The 20,437-nt window shown below is 43.4% G+C and overlaps 1 protein-coding gene across 1 annotated transcript in view; it reads right to left on the reverse strand.

The window, feature by feature from the left end:
* The window catches only part of TXNDC11 (thioredoxin domain containing 11), a 158,342-nt gene that overhangs the window by 23,935 nt on the left and 113,970 nt on the right, over window positions 1-20,437 (reverse strand). The window lies entirely within an intron of this gene.

Raw genomic sequence — 20,437 nt, forward strand, 5'->3', positions numbered from 1 at the left:
CACCCCCTGTTTGATCGCATATCGCAGTGCGATCTGACAGTTAGCACAGGATCGGATCGCACAAGTGTGAACCACTGTGCGATCCGATCCTGATGCGGCTGGAAAAAAGGGTCCTGTGCGTCTTTTGTGCGGGTGCAGTGCGAATTTCAGCCATACAAAGTGTATGGCTGAATTCGCATCCGCACATCCGATCGCATGTAATGAAGGAGCAGTGTGCTCCAAATTACATGCGATCACCGCACTCGCACAAATGTGAACCGGCCCTAAGGGTCCGACAGGGCTATGTTGTGGCACAAAGCTGAAGACTGGATGGACAAGAATACAAATACTGGCTGGTAAAACTGCTAAATATAAAGTACTGTGCAACTGTTTTAGGCACTAAAAAACCTAAATCAAATCAATTTTTAGTGTGTCCACTCTTTGCCTTTAAAACTGTTAAATAAATACAGTCATGGTCAAAAATATTGGCACCTGCATTTCTGCCAGATTAGGCTTTTTATTTCTCCACTTTTTGTGTCATACCAACACAAACAAAAGAAACAAAAACATGAGAATGCCTAAGCATTTCTAATTGCAACAATTTTCTGGGCACAGGGGTGCATTATTTGACAGGAATGCAGGGGTGCCAAAATTTTTCCATGACTGTAAAGACAAATTAATGCAGGCTTGTACTTAATAATTTGTCATTATATGTATTATTTTTTTAAATGCAGAGTTAGTACCTAATTTCAACTTTGTATTAGCCACATTCTATTCCATGTACAGCAGAGCTCAGACCTAGCACAAGGAGCCAAACAGCTGTGCTGTACAGCTCATGTGAAGAACATGTTGAAGAGAGAGAAGAGTGACAAAGTGGAAATCTTTAGTTTGCTGTTCATTAACTGTCCAGTCATGGCTGGGAGGGGAGACAAAAACTAGTTGTAATACTTGAAGTGGAAGTAAAGGCTACCTAATAAGTCTACTTAAAAACACTGCTTCCCACCTTCTCCTACCTATTGCTGTATACTGCTGGTCCCTAGTGACGCAACGTGTTGGGAGGAGCCGGGTGACGTCACTTCTGGTCTACGGCCGTGACCGGAAGTTCGGATTCCACTACACCGCTATTGCGAGAGCCGAAAATGTTTTTGCTGCTATACTACTGCAACTTTACTGTAAGTTTTATGATTTGTCCCCAATAAATTTTACTTAATATACTGCACCATGAAGCCTTTATCCTACTTTATCTCTATATGAGGAAACACTAAGGAAGATTTCCTTCATCCACTTTTTTGGGCTAGCGATCCATTACCTCTGACTAGCTGCTATAGTGGTATCACTGGAGTTATGTGGAGAGGCTTGTGATTTATGAGCAACGTTTGATTTATTCATTCCTGAGGTGAGCAGCCATGGCACTCAATGTTGGATATATTGGTTTGGTAATGTTCACATCAGTGACACATTTGGATTGAAGTTTTTTATCACATTGCCGGATCACCATTGTCTGATAAGTTCCTGCACTTGCACATGGACTTTTGATGAACTTTACACATTTATTGTCTCACAGTTTTGCATCATTTGCACTTTATATTTGGATTTTTGCCTTTTTGGCCTTATATCATTTGAATTTTGAACATCACATTTGTTATATATTATAATATTGATTCATTTTGTTTAGGAGATTATTTATCTGAAATTAGCGCCAATTTATTTGCATTATTTATTTTCTGGTATGTGGTGACACTACAAATTGGCAGCTTTTTTTCATTGAATTTTATTTTGATTATTCTTTAATATCACTTTTTTTCACTAGTAGCGCATAGGCTCTTCATTTCTAGTTTGATACAAAAGCTTTGTCTCCTCTGTCTGCTCTCCTCCTCTCCCCAGCAGCAATTTTGACAGTTACCTTTCCCTCCCTTCCTCCCCCCTTCAGTCTTCTGGGACACCGACAGGTCCCAGAAGACTGCATCCATCAGTTAGGATGTGCAGCGCGGCTCGCGCATGTGCAGTGGGCACCCGGCTGTGAAACCGCAAGCTGTCACAGCCGGGTGCCAATAGCGAAGATGCTGGCGCTGCTGAGGGAGGACAGAGGATGAAGACCGCTGGGGTGAGCTGACCATGGGACAGGTGAGTGGTTGTTTTTTAAAAGTCAGCAGCTACACTTTTTGTAGCTGCTGACCAATTGTTTTGATAGGTGCCTGGAGCTCCTCTTTAAGTCTGAGCAAAGTCAGAGCTCCTAGTATGCTTTTTCAGGGTCTCAAAGTATTGAAGCCATCAGATCACCACACAGGCCAGGCAGCTACAGAAGTCAGCAATTACAGCCTATATACAGGTGCATTTCAAAAAATTAGTCTATCATCAAAACGTTAATATCAGTAATTCAGTTCAAAAAGTGAAATTAATTTTATATAGTGTGACAGGAAGTCAGGTAAATCTGTGGATGTAGTCACAGACAGGAGATACATTTCCACCTGGTTTAGAAAATTCACCAATTACTATAGGGTGTGACGGCTGCAGAGATAGCCAGCAGGAAGTTGAAAACCATTCAGCTGTTCAGAATGAGGAAATGAAGGCCTCTATAATTTGTCCAAAGGAAGTCTAACGATTGCTGCCTCCTGACGCTGTGTGGGCATGGGGAGAGGAGGACAGTCAGATGTGTGCCCCCTGAAAGCTGTGTGAGCATGGGGAAGACCTCCTGAAGCGATGTGCGCTGAGGAGGGTAACAAGTGTGAAGACTACTCGAGGTGAGGTCTTGGATCGTTTCTATGTGAAAAGAAACCAATGGACATTTCCTGTGTGAAGGGGAAATTAATTAAGACTGAAGACTACTCAAGGTGAGGTCTTGGACTATTTCTATGTGGAAAGAAATAAATGCACTGTTTGCTATGTGAAGAGACAAGCAAAGGAATGGTTGCTATGTGAAGAGTGTGAAGAGACAAACAAAGGGACATGTTTTCTAGGTGAAAGGACAGTCCAATGAACATGTGCTGTGAGAAGAGAAAATAAATGGACTATTGAGTGTCTGCTGTAGGATCAGCAAAGTTTGCCCAACAGTAGGTTGGAGACAGACTCCGTAGGTAGGTTCCTGTATGTGAGAAGGTAGCCGCCCACAGTGGCAAGGATTTATTTTGTGTTTTATTTTATTTTGATGTTTTTGAGGCTTGCACTTGTGTGAAGTAAATTGCAAGAATAAACCAAACTGTTGTTTGCAACCACTTCTCGGCTATCTCCCTGTGTAAACGCACCCCACCAAGGGGTCATCCATACCCGCCACCGAGCTAATCTCCCACAATAGATTCATTACACACACAGAGTGATAGATTTCAAGCATTTCTTTATTTGAATTTTAAGGACTATGGCTTGCAGCTAGTGAAAATCCAAAATTAAGTATCTCAAAATTTGAATATTACCCAAGACAAAAAATAAGTTTTTTCATACAGAAATGTTGGCTTACTGAAAAGTAATGTTCATGTACAGTATAGTATGCACTCAATACTTGGTCGGGGCTCCTTTTGCATGAATTACTGCATCAATGCACCGTGGCATGGAGGCGATCAGCCTGTGGCACTGTTGAGATGTTATGGAAGCCCAGTTTAATTTGATAGTGGCCTTCAGCTCTTCTGCATTGTTGGGTCTGGGGTCTAATTATGCAACTAAATGAAAAACAAACATTTTCCCATCTCACTTGTTTATTTTCATCTGTTGACGGATAAGTTCACCTTTTTATTAAATATCAAAAATGTATTAATGGTATGAAGAAAAAATAAATAAAAAATCTTTTAAGCCTGGCTGGATAGCATTGCAATCAGGCTTAGTGCACCCTGGCTACAATGCTGAGTCTTCTGCAGATTCTACTTTCAAGCCGAGGTCCGTATGAGAAGTACAGACTTTAAGTTCTACAAGTTCAGGAAGGACAACTGGACTACAAAAGAGCCAACGTCAGCATGCTTCTACCTTCAGCTGTTCTTCTGAAACCTGACCCAGGCAGCTGAAAGTGTTCCACGAGGATGAGCTTGGGAATGCCCAGGGATTTGCTCACTGGCTGCCCACTGCACACAAGGGCAGGCAGACAGACAGCTGTCTGCTACATGCACTTAGCAGCCAGCAGATTTAATGCTGCAGTCACTGCCTCTCTGAACTTGTTAACAATTCTCCTCACCCACCTCAGTTGTGGAAGGTGGGGGCAAATGGGAGAATTGTTTTTAAGGTTGTTGTAATGATCAATTAAATTAATCAGCAGTTCATAGTGAAGATAAAGGATATGTTCATAATTAATAAACAGGAGTTCACACATAGCTATATACAAATCTGTAAGATAGAGTCTGCAGCCGATCTGTCCAGGGAATGGACCTGATGTACAGTATCTCACAAAAGTGAATAACACCCCTCAAATTTTTGTAAAAATTGGATTATATCTTTTCATGTGACATCACTGATGACACTTTTGTACAATGTAAAGTAGTGAGTGTACAGCTTGTATAACAGTGTAAATTTGCTGTCCCCTCAAAATAACAACTGACAAAAAAAGTGAGTACACCCCTAAATTAAAATGTCCAAATTGGGCCCAATTAGCCATTTTCCCTCCCCGGTGTCATGTGACTCATTAGTGTTACAAGGTCTTGGGTGTGAATGGGGAGCAGGTGTGTTAACTTTTGGTGTTATTGCTGTTGCTCTACATGAAGATGGCCTAGGCCAGGGGTATTGAATTAAAATTTACAAAGGTCCAGTCAATAAAATATTCTTCCAGCAGAGGTCCGAATCACATGTTTGTGCGATGGCCACCCTGTATCCTCACAACCAATCACTTGCTTGTTAACTTGGATACCCCCCGTCCTCTGTCTATAGCTGTCCTGCCTCCAGCTGTTGGCTCTGTGAGACTGGTAGTGGTGATGGCTGTGGGCAGAACAACTCTAAAGGGTGGGACCGCAGGGGTCCGGATGAGACATTAACTGGGTCCGGATCCGGACCCCGGTCCGCCATTTAGTGATGCCTGGCCTAGGCCCTAGGCTATAAGAAGATTGCCAAGACCCTGAAACTGAGCGGCAGCACGTTGTCCAAGACCATACAGCGGTTTACCCGGACAGGTTCCACTCAGAACAGGCCTCTCCATGGTCGACCAAAGAAGCTGAGTGCACGTGCACAGCGTCATATCCAGAGGTTGTCTTTGGAAAATAGACATATGAGTGCTGCCAGCATTGCTGCAGAGGTTGAAGGGATAGGGGGGGTCAGCCTGTCAGTGCTCAGACCATATGCCGCACACTGCATCAAATTGGTCTGCATGACAGTCATCCCAGAAGAAAGCCTCTTCTAAAGATGATGCACAAGAAAGCCCGCAGTTTGCTGAAGACAAGCAGACTAAGGACATGGACTACAGGAACCATGTCTTGCGGTCTGATGAGACCAACATAAGCTTATTTGGTTCAGATGGTGTCAAGCGTGTGTGGCGGAAACCAGGTGAGGAGTGCAAAGACAAGTGTGTCCTGCCTACAGTCAAGCATGGTGGTGGGAGTGTTATGGTCTGGGGCAGCATGAGTGCTGCTGGCACTGGGGAGCTACAGTTCATTGAGGGAACCATGAATGCCAACATGTACTGTGACATACTGAAGCAGAGCATGATCCCCTCCCTTCGGAGACTGGGCCGCAGGGCAGTATTCCAACATAATGACCCCAAACACACCTCCAAGCTGACCACTGCCTTGCTAAAGAAGTTGAGGGTAAAGGTGATGGACTGGCCAAGCATGTCTCCAGACCTGAACCCTATTGAGCATCTGTGGGGAATCCTCAAATGGAAGGTGGTGGAGCGCAAGGTCTCTAACATCCACCAGCTCTGTGATGTCGTCATAGAGGAGTGGAAGAGGACTCCAGTGCCAACCTGTAAAGCTCTGGTGAACTCCATGCCCTAAGGGTTAAGGCAGCGCTGGAAAATAATGGTGTCCACATAATATTGACACTTTGGGCCCAATTTGGACATTTATACTTAGGGGTGTACTCACTTTTGTTGCCAGTGGTTTAGACATTAATGGCTGGCTGTGTGTTGAGTTATTTTGAGGGGACAGCAAATTTACACTGTTATACAAGCTGTACACTCACTAATTTACATTGTAGCAAAGTGTAATTTCTTCAGTGTTGTCACATGAAAAGATATAATAAAATATTTACAAAAATGTGAGGGGTGTACTCACTTTCGTGAGATACTGTGTGTATATTATATATACACACACACATACATACACACACACATACATATACACACACACACACACAATATTACCAAAAGTATTGGGGCGCCTGCCAATACATGCACATGAACTTTATTGGCGTCTTAGTCCGTAGAGTTCAATATTGAGTTGGCCCACCCTTATCGGCTAGAACAGCATCAACTCTTCTTGGAAGGCTGTCCACAAGGTTTAGGAGTATCTATGGGAATATTTGACCATTCTTCCAGAAGCGCATTTGTGAGGTTAGGCACTAATGTGGATGAGAAGGCCTGGCTCGCAGTCTCTGCTCTAATTCATCCCAAAGGTATTCTATTGGGTTGAGGTCAGGACTCTGTACAGGCCAGTCAAGTTCCTCCACCCCAAACTCGCTCATCCATGTCTTTATGGACCTTGCTTTGTGCACTGGTCTAAAACCAAAGAGTGGGCCAACTCAATATTGAACCCTACGGACTAAGACACTAAGACTGGGATGCCATTAAAGTTCATGTGCATGTAAAGGCAGGTGTCCCAATACTTTTGATAATATAGTATATATATTATATGCCAAGGTGGCAGTCGGGAAGTGTAGTCTTTGCATACACCCGACAGCAGAGAGAAATCATGTGGCTGTGTGGGGACGCACGGCCATGCCAATTTTTAACACAAACCACTACAAGACACAATGTGCACACTAGGATTCTGGCAAGAGGACAAATGCAAGTTGAAAAATATTAGCAATCACGGCGCTTGCTTAAAAGTGAAACCACATAGAATACTAACAGCAATAATTTTAACAAATAAATATATATAAAAGTGCCGACAGTGCTACAGTTGTGCTCATTGGTTTACAGGCTATGGCAGAATTTATGATTTCTTGGCTATTTTTCAGAGAATATGAATAACACAAAAACTTTTCTTTCACTCATGGTTAGTGTTTGGCTGAAGCCATTTATAATCAACTGTGTTTACTCTTTTTAAATCATAATGACAACAGAAACTACCCAAATGACCCTAGTCAAAAGTTCAAATACCGTGTATTGCCCCCTTTAACATCAATGACAGCTTGAAGTCTTTTGTGGTATTTGTGGATGAGGCTCTTTATCTTCTCAGATGGTAAAGCTGCCCATTCTTCCTGGCAAAAAGCCTCCAGTTCCTATAAATTCTTGGGCTGTCTTGTATGAACTGTACATTTGAGATCTCCCAGAGTGGCTCAATGATATTGAGGTCAAGAGACTGAGATGGCCACTCCAGAACCTTCACTTTATTCTGCTGTAGCCAATGACGAGTTGATTTGTTTTGAGGATCATTGTCATGTTGGAATGTCCAAGTACGTCCCAAGCGCAGCTTCCGGGCTGATGAATGCAAATTTGCCTCCAGTAGTTTTTGATAACATACTGCATTTATCTTGCCATCAATTCTGACCAAAATTTCCTGTGCCTTTGTAGCTCACACATGCCCAAAACATCAGCGATCCATCTCCGTGTTTCACAGTATGAATGGTGTATCTTTTATCATAGGCCTTGTTGACTCCTCTCCAAAAGTAGCATTTAAGGTTGTGGCCAAAAAGCTCAATTTTGGTCTCATCAATCCAAATTACTTTGTGCCAGAAGGTTTGAGTCTCTGTGCTGTTTGGCGTACTGTAAGCGGGATACTTTGTGGCATTTGCGTAGTAATGGCTTTCTTCTGGCGACTCGACCATGCAGCCCATCTTTCTTCAAGTGTCTCCTTATTGTGCATCTTGAAACAGCCACACCACATCAGCATGAAGCAGATATCCTACAGAATGACCTGGACAAAATAACGGAGTGGGCAACGACATGGCAAATGAGGTTTAACGTGGAGAAGTGTAAGGTTTTGCACTTGGGGACTAAAAACATAAAAGCACAATACACGTTAGGAGGGGAACCCTTGGGGGAATCAAAAATGGAGAAAGATCTGGGAGTCTTGGTTGATGATAGATTAGGCAATAGCATGCAATGTCAAGCGGCAGCTGCCAAAGCCAGCAGTATATTAGCATGCATAAAGAAAGGGATATATTCCAGAGATAAGACTATAATCCTTCCACTTTATAAAACTCTGGTCCGACCGCATCTTTAGTATTCTGTCCAGTTCTGGTCGCCAGTTCTCAGGGAGGGATGTGTTGGAGCTGGAGAGAGTCCAGAGAAGGGCAACTAAACTGATTAGGGGATTGGAGGACCTTAATTATGAAGAGCGTCTGCAATCGCTTGATTTATTCTCCCTGGAGAAAAGAGACGCCTGAGGGGGGACATGATGGCAATTTATAAATATCTCAATGGGGATCTCAGCTTAGAAAAAAAGCTGTTCAGTCGAAGGGATTGCACGAGGACTCGAGGGCATACAATGCGATTAGAGGAAAAGCGTTTTAACCTCAGGCAACGTGGGGGGTTCTTTACTGTGAGGGCTACAAGATTGTGGAATTCTCTACCACAAGAGGTGGTTTCTGCGGGAAGTATGGTGGCTTTCAAAAGACTCTTAGACGTACATCTCAAGGATCAGAACATTCAGGGGTATGTGAGATGATTACAGCTACACACACCTACACAGGTTGAACTGGATGGACTATTGTCTTTATTCAACCTCATCTACTATGTAACTATGTAACATGTTTTCAGAGAGTCCTGTATTTCACCTAAAGTTATTTGTGGGTTTTTCTTTGCATCACTGTGCGAACAATTTTCTTGGCACTTGTGGCTGATATTTTAGTTGGTCTATCTGACCGTGGTTTGGTTTCATCAGAACCCCTCATTTTCCACTTCTTGATTAGAGTTTGAACACTGCTGATTGGCAATCTCAATTGCTTGGATACCTTATATCCCTTTCCTGTTTTATACATTTTCAACTACATTTTCCCGCAGATCCTTTGACAATTCTTTTGCTTTCCCCATGACTCAGAATCCAGAAACGTCAGTGCAGCACTGGATAAAAGATGCAAGGGTCTGTCAGGAGTCCAGAAAATCATTGACCTTTTATACACATACACTAATTACAAGCAAACAGATCACAGGTGAGGATGGTTTCCTTTAATAGCCATTCAAACCCCTTTGTGTCAACTTGTGTGCATGTTATCAGGCCAAAATCACTAGGGTATGTAAACTTTTGATCAGGGTCATTTGGATAGTTTCTGTTGTCATTATGATTTAAAAAGAGTAAACACAGTTAATTGATAATAAATGGTTTTAGCCAAAAACTAACTATGAGTGAAAGAAAAGTTTTGTGTTATTCATATTCTTGGAAAACTGGCCAAGAAATCATAAATTCTGCCAGGGTATGTAAACCTATGAGCACAACTATATATATATATATATATTATATATATATAGATAGAAAGTGCTAAATGCAATAGTTCCACATTTATATTTTAGTGCAAAGATATATGTGTGCAAAGAAATGCACTAAGTGCTCAAAAAAACGAAACCATTCATAAAGTGTTTAACAGTCTATAGGAAAGTCCAAAACCGTGCCAATGTGCACAAAGAGGGTGCTTATTTTCTTAGTGCTGGAAGGTGCTCATCAGTGCAAAAGGTACCACACTCCCCTCTTGCACCCCTACTCACCAGAGATAAAGATCTCTCAGGGTCATATGCAGCCTTAATTGGGAGTATGGAATCATATGCAGTCTGGGTACCATCCAGCAATAAACGCTTACTCACTTGCAAGTGACTCTTCCTTAGTGGGCTCAGCCCAAATGAAATAAACAAATCATAGTGAGGTACTGCTAAAATATAATTTATTAGCACAAGTGGAAGAATTACTTACAAGACGAAAGTATACAAGTTGCAGTAAAACAATCGTAACGTGCTTCCTGGAACACCGTTTCTCATGCGTTCCTCCGAGAGACAGGAAGTAACGTAGGTGGTTTGGTAAGCCGGGAAGTTACGTCAAAAAAAAAAAAAAAAAAAATCAGTGACCAATAAAGTCCCCCTTCTTTTCAAGAACAGTCATAAGCCTTCCATTCATTGAATCTGTCAAGTTTCTTGATTTGTTGACAATCAACCACAGCCTCCCAGACACTGTTTCAGAGAGGTGTACTGTTTACCTTCACCATAAATATCCCATTTAAGAAGGGCCCACAAGTTCTCAATAGAATTTAGGTCAGGTGAGGAAGGGGGCCATGTCATTATTCTTTCATCTTTAAGGCCTTTACTGGTTAGCCTTCGAGTACTTCAATGCATGTGATGGAGCATTGTCCTGCATAAATATAGCATCTTTTCAGGGTGTTTAAAAGGGAGAAAGAGGACTGTCACCTGTTGGAATAAATAGGCATGGAGATTGTATCAAGTCCCTTGAGTGGTTCCAGGTTGCATGGTTTGAGGGAGACCCACTTCCCTGTGCCAGATGAGACCACCTATAGTCTAGTGGTCACTTTATTCTGGGAGCAGATTTTGATATCCACTTTGGGTGTGAAGTAGGAACATCTTGGTCACCTTTTCATCTACGATACCCATCACCCTTTCCATCGGTGGTGTTTTTTCTGCTCACATAGATTATTGATTCAAGACTCCGTAATCCATCTCCCCTTGAATAAAGTGTCTTCTAAAAACTGGCAGGAGGTTTGGGAGTTGATTTTGAGTCCATCCTCAACCCCAAAAGGTTAAACTAGCTCATCTTTAATTCTAGTACCCCACCTCCACCTTGCTGGCATCTGGGTCGAAGTGGAGCTGTGTGCCGTTACTGATCCAGGCCCCCGGCCCATCCATCTGGTCCGTCAAGAGTCACTCATCTCATCAGTCCATAAAACCTTTGAAAAATCTGTCTTTAGATATTTCTTGGCCTAGTCTTCAAGTTTCAACTTATGTGTCTTATTCTGTGGTGGTTGGGTTTCAGTCCTCCTTACCATGGCCATTTCTCTGAGCACTAAGCACCCTGTACTTTTGGGCACTCAAGTAGGTTGCAGTTCTGGAATATGACAGCACTGGAGAATAATGGGTTCCTGGTAGATTCACATTTGATTCTTCTAAAATCTTTGGCAGTCAATTTGCACCTTTTTTTTTTTTCCAACACGTTTCTTGCGACCCTGATGACTATTTGCAACAAAACATTTGATGGTTCTGTGATCACGCCCCAATATCTTAGCAATTTCAAGAGTGCTGCATCCCTGTGAAAGACTTTTTAGAGTCCGTTAATTGGCCCATTCTGCCTGAGGAAAAGAAACTGCCTAATAATTATGCACACCTGCAAATAGGGTGTGGATCTCCTTAGGCCACACCCTCCCTCATTACACATCACCGGATATGTCTAAATACAATCAGCATTTAACTTTATACAGCTTGGAGTTGGACAACATGAATAAAAATGATGACTTGTCTCTCTTGATCAGGCAGGTTTCAACCCTGGACGAGAGGCTCCGATAACACTATCAAAGCTTTGAACCTTCATTACTGGCTGATATCACAAAATAAGCAAGGTTTCTTCCTATCACTTGACACTGAGAAGGCGTTCGACAGGGTGGCTTGGGATTATTTGGCGGTGACTCTTAAAAGTAATCGGGCTTCTGCCTGGTATGTGTAATAATATCCAAGTGCTTTACTCCAACCCTTATGCGAGAGTCCACGTCAATTGTCACCAGCTGTCAAATGGAACGAGGCAGGGATGCCCTCGTTCTCCTATACCAGCTGTCACTAAATGGCAGCCTGCATCCACTTCCAGCCCCAGTAACCTTCCTACCCGGAGAGCAGCCTCGCAAAGTAGTTCCCTGTGTGTCCTGTCCTGTCGCCGCCACGCCTTCCGCTATGTTCACAGCATTGCAGGCAGGGCAGATCTGTCCCTTCCATAATATCATGCATGCCCCCCCCCCCTCCCCACACTGCCTGTCTTATTCACACAAGAAGCACGGGTGCTCTGAACTAAGGGCAGGACTTTTAATGTTAAGAAGCGGGTGATTGGTTTCTAGGCAGTGGGGCGGTCCCAGCAATCAATCACCCACCTTTACCGTCCAAAGTACCGCCCTCTGTCCAGGGCTGCTGTGATTCCATCTTGTGGGAATAAGGTAGGGCTCTGTGGGTAGGGGGGGGAGTGCTGTGCTGTTATGAAAAGAACAGTTTAATATCGAGAGAGGACTGTGATGGGGGTCTGCGATTGGGGGGTTCTCTGATAGGTGGGTCTGTGATAGGTCAGTCTGGGGTGGGGGGTGTGTGATGGGTCAGTCTGTGATTGGGGGGGGGGTTTGTGATTGGGGGGGGGGTTCTGTGATAGGTTGGTCTGTGATAGGTCCGCCTGGGGTGGGGGGTCTGTAATAGGTTAGTCTATGGTGGGCAGTCTGGGAAGGGGGTCTCTGATGGGTCAGTCTGTGATTCGGGGGGGTTCTGTCATCCGGGGTCTGAGATGGGTCAGTCTGTGACTAGGGGGTTCCGTGATGGGTCAGCTTGTGATGGGGATCGGTAAAGGGTCAGTCTGTGATCGGGGGGGTCTGTGATGAGACAGTCTGATGTAAAAGGGGGGGGGTGTGAAGGGGGCTACTGAAGATACTGATGTAAAAGGGGGTCTGATGTAAAGGGGGGGGGGGGCTGAGGCCACTGATGTAAAAGGGGATAAAAAAAAAAGACAAAGCATATGTGTGTGGGCCCTAAAGGGGTGTTTGTGTGTGGGCACTGTGACGTGCATGAGAGGCTGCGATGTGGAGGATATCATGTAGAGTTATAGCACCAATATGACACCCGGACCTCCACTGGAAGAAAAATTTTCCGACCGGACCCCCATGAATTTTATTTAGGTACCCCTGCCCTATACTCTTTATCCTTACCCTTGAACCTTTCTTAAACTATGCTCAAACTCAAACATCCGTGGAATTACGGCCCATGGCATTAAATACAAAATAACCGCCTTCATAGACGGCATGCTCTTGTTTCTATCAAACCCTCACATCTCATTGCCCAACCTCCTTAATGACCTAGAACAATTTAGGAACCCCTCCAACCTAAAGATCAACTATGGCAAATCCAGGGCTCTAAAACAAAACTCTTCCGAAGGATGAGGTCAAACGCTGCCAGTCCAATTTCCCATTCCACGGGTCCCCCGATGCCTTGAACTATCTGGGGATTAAAATCCCCCATAACCTATCAAAACTGTACCGGCAAAATCATTTGAACATTCTGGAGGGTAGGTGTAAGGCCATGCGCTCCTGGAACTCCCTCAACACATCCTGGTTTGGTGGAGCTGCTCTAAGAGGACACTACTCCCCCACATATTATACATCTTGCAGACCGTTCCTATTCAGGTACCCCAAACATTCTTCTAAATATACCAAAGAGAATGCTCTCAATTCATCTGGTAGCGGGAACCCCCCAGGATAAAGTTTATCCGTTTAGTTGCTCCCAAGAACAAAGGGGGTCTGGGCTTCCCTGACCTGCATGGTTACTACAAGGCATCTCTTCTAGCCAGACTGGTAGACTGGAGTATTCACAAGCACATTAAGGGTAAGGTCAACCTTGAAGACTCACAGAATGATCTTCCCTTACAACTCTTACCATGGCTTGAATGGAGTACAGTACTCATTGAGGCTAAATCACATCCCCTGATAGGGCCCCTGCTAATATTTCACCACCAGTCCCTCTCTGGTAATTCTTCTCGTGAGACATCACATAGAGGTCCTTTGACACCTTTACGTCACAATCCCACATTCCAGCCAGGCATGACATTTACATTCTTACAGAATGGCTGGTCCCACTGAGAGGTACTTGCAATGCATTTTTTTCCGTAAGGGTTCTAAGGAAGCCTTAGAATCTCTAATCTCTCCACGCAAACTCTCACACTGGACTTATTTTCAAATTCATCACTTTTTGACTACTCAGGGGCCTACTTTAACATGGGCAAGACGTTTAACAACATAGCACAGGACAAAATATCTACTTTCACCAAAATCTGGTATTGCTGGTTGGCATACAGAGTCAGCAGAATACCCGTTCCTTTAAGAGTGTGTAAACAGAGAGTGACTTTCAGTGTGCCCCCTTAGGAGTTCTAGACTTCCTTCCCTGTTACCCATTTGATGTTCATCATTTTACCCCTTCCCACCCCAATCTCCTGTCCCCACCTTCTACCCTTCCCTCTTTTCATTCTCCCCTTCCTTTTTTTTTTCTCTATCTTTCTCCCCTCTCTTTCTCTCACCCTCTCTTCTTTTCCTACTGTCTACTTTTCTTTTCTAATCTCTTTCTCTTCCTAATCATCTTATCAAACGGATGCTTCACTCAGCTCACATTCACATTGAAGTTTTATCTGTGGTGGGCGACGTATAACTATGGGCGAGTGCCCCAGATGTGTTCCTGAAGTCGCACACCCAACTAATCAGTTAATTTGTGAGCCAACTATTGTATCTCTTTAGAGTACTTGGTCTGATGCATATGATAAACTCAGTTGGAATTTGTTAGATGTGCACAAAGGTTCTCTTTACATGCGCTATGTTTGTACCCTTTTATCTTAGCCTGTACTTTTGTTCCTTGTACAACTCATCGTTTGCAATAAAATCTTATGAAACAAACAAAAAAAAAAAAAAAAAAGGGTTAATGGTCCCAAGTGTCAATCACCATCATGTAAAGACACCGAACACATGGCCAAAATCCTAGACATACAGATCCCTATCCATAGTCGCATATTAGTGAATAATGCAAACAACATTTGATATAATCCATTATTAACTGACACAAGAGGAGATAACTTAACCCTCAGTTTAGTTGGAACATACCAAAATCTACAGAAAGGTTTTAGAACTCAACGTTTCATTCAGACCTGGTGCATTTTCACTATCCTGGAGCAAGTCCTGGAGGACCCCAGGGGAGGGGATTTTGATAGAAAAATATTCCAACGTGAAGCAAAGTGGATCTACAACCTTAATGCCACAAATGCACCAGGTCTGAATGAAACGTTAACCTGTTCCTGCCCACACTATAGCTGAAAGGCAGATACAGCACGGGCCTAAATTGCCAGGAGGGAGTCCATTTACGCCCTCCCGTGCATGAGCTGCTTGCCCGCTCCCTGCGGGGTGCGAGTGGCTTGTTCAGGGAGTCCATGAGACTCGGCTGATTACAGATCAGAGTAAGGAGCCGGTCCTGGCCCCTTACCACGTGATCAGCTGTCAGCCAAGCCGTCATCGTGTATGCAGTAGCACGCCCTCTGTAACTACTGCACATGCACGATTTGCTATGGGACGCTCCAAGTGGATGATTGCATCTGCGGTGCTTATCTTGTCCTCCTTGCCGTATGATCGAAATGGATGGCCGGCAGGACTTGCCGTGATGGCAACGATGGGCCAGCTATTATCCTTATTGAATGGACGATAGCCGTGGATTGACGTGGCACAGAGTGAGGATGTCATAACCCGGCATCTTATAGGTATTTAAACTCTAGCTGGTCGCTCCTGTAATGCTTATGGCCAAAGAGATGGTGCACATCGGACAGGTAGGCATGAGGCTATTGGTAATATGGGAAGCTATATCTTTGGATCCTTGTTTTTACAAGTAGCTTTTGTTTCTATTGTCACAGATATACTTGTGGATGTGAAACAGCCATTAGACTGATTTGGGGGCTCTGTTTTCTGGCACTATTATCGATATCTGGTGTCTACTAATAATCTGTGAGACCCGCAGCCTAGTCTCTACCCCCCCCCTTTGTTGGACATTGATAGTCATTTAATTACAAGGTATTTACATCCTTTTGGATTATTTTTTGTTACCTAAGGCTTAATAGCTTGTGTTAATCTTCCATATACTTACCTCCTATGCCATTCTATCGTAGGACAGCTTGTTACATCTGTTGGCACCCTCCTTTTGCGGATTTATTCTGCACTTAGAAAACGGTCTCCTCTCCTTGACCTTTGTGTTTCAATGTGTTTCTCTGACCGCCATAGTAAGTAATTTTATGTGTTTTCTAGTTGTTTTTGTTAGCTTCAATTACGGAAAGTCATATTGGCTGAATCTTATAATACATTATTTAGATTTTTAGGAAACTGTCTGGCATACAACAAATACACCCTACTTTATGCACTTTAAACATGCACCAATTGGCCATTTGATTCAGGCTCTCAAAGTTGTCATGTAAGTCATGTTATTGATGCAAATTGCTAAGGTCAGGAACATACAAATGTATAGATCCTTGAATTGTAAATGTTCAATATTTGATGCAATTTGTTAAATTGTAAAAAAAATATTTTTGTATATTTTTGTATGAACAGAATATATCACTAAGGCGGAAAATTTTGAAAAAAAAATGCATATTTCTTCATTTCTGTTATACCATTTTGCAAATAAATATTCTTTCTTCATAAATTTAGGCCAAAATGTATTCTGCTACATTTCTTTGGTGAAGCTAACCCAAATCAGTGTATATTATATATAGTCTGTAGGAATGTTATAGAGCCCACAAACTATGGTGTGTGTGTGTATTTATTTATACATTGCTCAAAAAAATTAAAGGAACACTTTTTAACCACTTCAATACCGGGCACTTTCACCCCCTTCCTGCCTAGGCCAATTTTCAGCTTTTAGCGCTGTTGCATTTTGAATGACAATTGCACGGTCATGCAACACTACCTAAACCAAATTTATGTAATTTTTTTCCCACAAATAGAGCTTTCTTTTGGTGGTATTTGATCACCGCACGTATTGATGTGCCATCCTGGAGGAGTTGGACTGCCTATGCAACCTCTATAGGGTCCAGGTATCGCCTCATGCTTCCAGCAGTGATACTGACCCTAGTCAAATACAAAACTATTGAAAAAGAGTAAAATAAGATGAGTAGGGAAAAAAAAAGGCAGTGACCTCCACCTGTAAAACCACTCCTGTTTTGGAGGTTGTCTCATTGTTGCCCATCTAGTGCACCTGTTAATTTAATTAACACCAAAGTAGCTGAAACTGATTACCAACCCCCTCTGCTACTTAACTGACCAGATCAATATCCCAGGAGTTTAATTGACTTGATGATATACTCTGATAAAAACTTTTAAACTTTTTGAGCAGTATATATATATATATATATATATATATATATATATATATATATATATATAAACATTTTTCAATCCTGACGTACTGATGACCTATATTATTTCTTTGAGGCCCCAAAACACCTGGACAGTACAAATACCCTTGAAATTACCCCTTTTTCGAAAGTAGACCGACCAAGGTATTTAGTAAGGGGCATAGTGAGCTTTTTGAAGTTGTGATTTTTTGTCAATTGTTTTTCTTTATATGGTCACTAGTGCAGTACCAATCATATATCTGGTATGGCGGTGATCAGGGACACGGACTTATTATAGTATGTTTTTTTTTTAGCACACTGTGACCAGAGCAATACAGTGTTACCATATTAACACTTTACTAGGGAAGTGATCAGGTTTTTTTTTTTTTTTTTTACACATTATGATTGCTTATATCAGTGAATTTTACTGGTATAAGCAACCATTTTTATGGAATAAAACGGATTCATTCATTGTGTATTGTATTGTGATTAGTCACAGGGATCAAATGGTGCGGGTACACTGATCAATCATCAGTTGTGTTCAGTGGACAGAGTCGATGACAGATCGTACCACAGCGTGGCCCGTGGGGCGCGTTCCAGGAGAATGTCACACGATTTCCGACCGGAGCACCAAATGTCCTGCCCAGCCGTCATTTGAAAATAGACTGGGCAGGAAGTGGTTGATCCAACCCTAAAACTTGAAGTGGTATTAAACCTAAAATAAAAAATGTTAAATATTGCAGCTTACCAACCATTAGATCGGTTGTGGCCAGGTAAAAATGAAAGAAAGCCTTAAAATGAAAACGAATGCCGCCATCACATCTAAGAACTGGTAAGCTGCAATTATAATAAAATGTTTGCTTTTGGGTTTAAGATCCCTTTAATCCTTAGCATTTATCCTAACAATGAAAAAAAAATTAAAGCGGAGTTCCAACCTAAAAATGAAGTTTGCACCATCCGCTAGCTTAAAAACTTACCTTGTTTTTAATGAAAAAATGGATTTTTGTAAGATCTTACCGTAAAATCCTTTTCTCTTAAGCTCATTGACAGACGTAGTCTTCTTGATTCTCAAGAGCTGGGTTATGTTGTCTCCGCAGGAGTAGGACTAGGCAGAAAGACAAAACGTTCTGGCTCCACCCTAGGGGCAGTCCCTGAGGGTATATCCTCCCTCTCTCTGCTACAGGGAATCAGTTCTGTTCTAAAGCAGTAACAGAGAATTTAACCCAACCCAACTCAATGATAGAGGGGCGGGTACTACGTCTGTCAATGAGCTTAAGAGAAAAGGATTTTACGGTAAGATCTTACAAAAATCCATTTTTCTCTATCGCTCATTGACAGACGTAGTCTTCTTGATTCTCAAGAGCTGGGACATCCAGAAGCAGTGCCACAAAATGAGGGGTGGGATTGACAGAATCAAAATCCAATCTAGAAGGCCCAACCGGAGCCAACCAGAAGTATCAAAGGACTCATCGAGAAAACAGATGAGACCTACCCCACAAATCCTCGAGGTAGACCAACAGTCTCCTCAAACAGTGGCCTGCAGGAACCTTGCGGCCAGAAGAGGCATCTGACGATGCCATCACATAAACCTTATACAATATTGTAAAGGTATGAACCGACTACTAAAACAGTCGCCTTGAAAACCTGAACCACTGACGCCTGATGGCGGAAGGTCCAGGAAACTCTAAGCGCCCGAGTAGAATGCGCCTTTAACAGGGAACGGGGGATCCCGACCCTTAGATAAAATAAGCCTATACCACCGTCTGTCTGATCCATCTAAAGATGGTCGCAGCAGAACAGGCAACCCCTTCTTAGGGCCATCCGTGATCACAAACAGTGAATCCGTCTTACAAATTGAATCCGTAGTATTCAAGTATATCCTGATCGCCCGAACTACATCCACGGAATGCCATGCAAATTCTCGAGGATGATTGGGCTAAGGACATAGGAAGGACAATACACTGTCCTTATTCAATGAAACTTTGAAACCACCTTAGAAGGAAGGATGGATTCGGATGAAGAACCTTATCCCTATGAACCACCAGATCTGGGGAACAACAGGATAATGCAGCCAGTTCTGACACCCTGCGTGCAGAAGTGATAGCCACCAAGAAGACCACCTTCTGGGATAAAGTAGGCAAGGGAATCTCCCTGATATTTTCAAAGGGAGGTGTCTGAAGAACCGACAGCACCAAATTAAGATCCCAGGATGGTAACGGCGCGTGCACTGGCAGAGCCAGGTGTCGCACCCCCTGGATGAAATTCCGCACCAAGGAATGAGTAGACAAAAGCTTCTGAAAGAAGATAGCAAATGCTGAAACCAGACCCTTGATAACACTCAAGGCCAGCTTCTGCTCAACTCCCTGTTGCAGAAAGCCAATATTCGGACTACCGAATAAAGATGTAGATGGAACCCAAGGGACTCACATCACACAATATAAGACTTCCATGTACGATGATAATCTTTCTGGAAGTCGCTTTCCTTGTTTTAACTAGAGTAGGAATAACTGAAGCTGACAATCCCTTGTCCTTCAGCACCTGGGTCTCAATAACCAGGCCGTTTAAAACCAGCGATCGTAAAGCAGGATGGAAGATCGGTCCCTGAGACAGTAGATCCTCCCTGAGAGGAAGTCTCCACGGGACGTCCGCCATCAGTCTGACCAAGTCGGCGTAACAAGCTCGACGAGGCCAGTCCGGAGCTGCCAGGATTACTGGAATTCCTTCCTCCTCTATCTTGCGAAGAAGTCTTGGCAGTAACCCAAGAGGAGGGAAGGCATACATTAGCTGGTATTGCCCCCACGGGGCGATCAGTGCGTCTGCGGTTTCTGCTAGAGGATCGCGGGAGCGAGCCACGAATCTCTGAACTTTCCTGTTGAATCGAGATGCCAACAGATCCATATCCGGGGTGCCCCATCGTAGGCACAACTGGTGGAAAACGTCTGGATGGAGGGACCATTCCCCCTGATCCAGAGTCTGACGGCTGAGATAATCTGCCTGCCAATTCTCCACCCCCGGAATGAACACCGCAGAGATTGCTGGAACAAATCGTTCCGCCCAGCGAAGAATGCAAGCCACTTCTTTGGCCGCTCGGACACTCTTGGTGCCCCCCTGGTGATTGACATAAGCCACGGCCGTGGCGTTGTCCGACTGGATCCGAACCGGGCTGCCCTGGAGCTGCTCGGTCCAGTGAATCAGACAAAGTCTGATCGCTCTCAGTTCCAATACATTTATCGGTAACCTGGATTCTTCCGGGGACCAAAGTCCCTGGACAGATAACTGACCGAGAATTCCTCCCCATC

The sequence above is a fragment of the Pelophylax lessonae genome (genome assembly GCF_965119305.1).
Source record: "Pelophylax lessonae genome assembly, chromosome: 6".
NCBI lineage: Eukaryota > Metazoa > Chordata > Amphibia > Anura > Ranidae > Pelophylax > Pelophylax lessonae.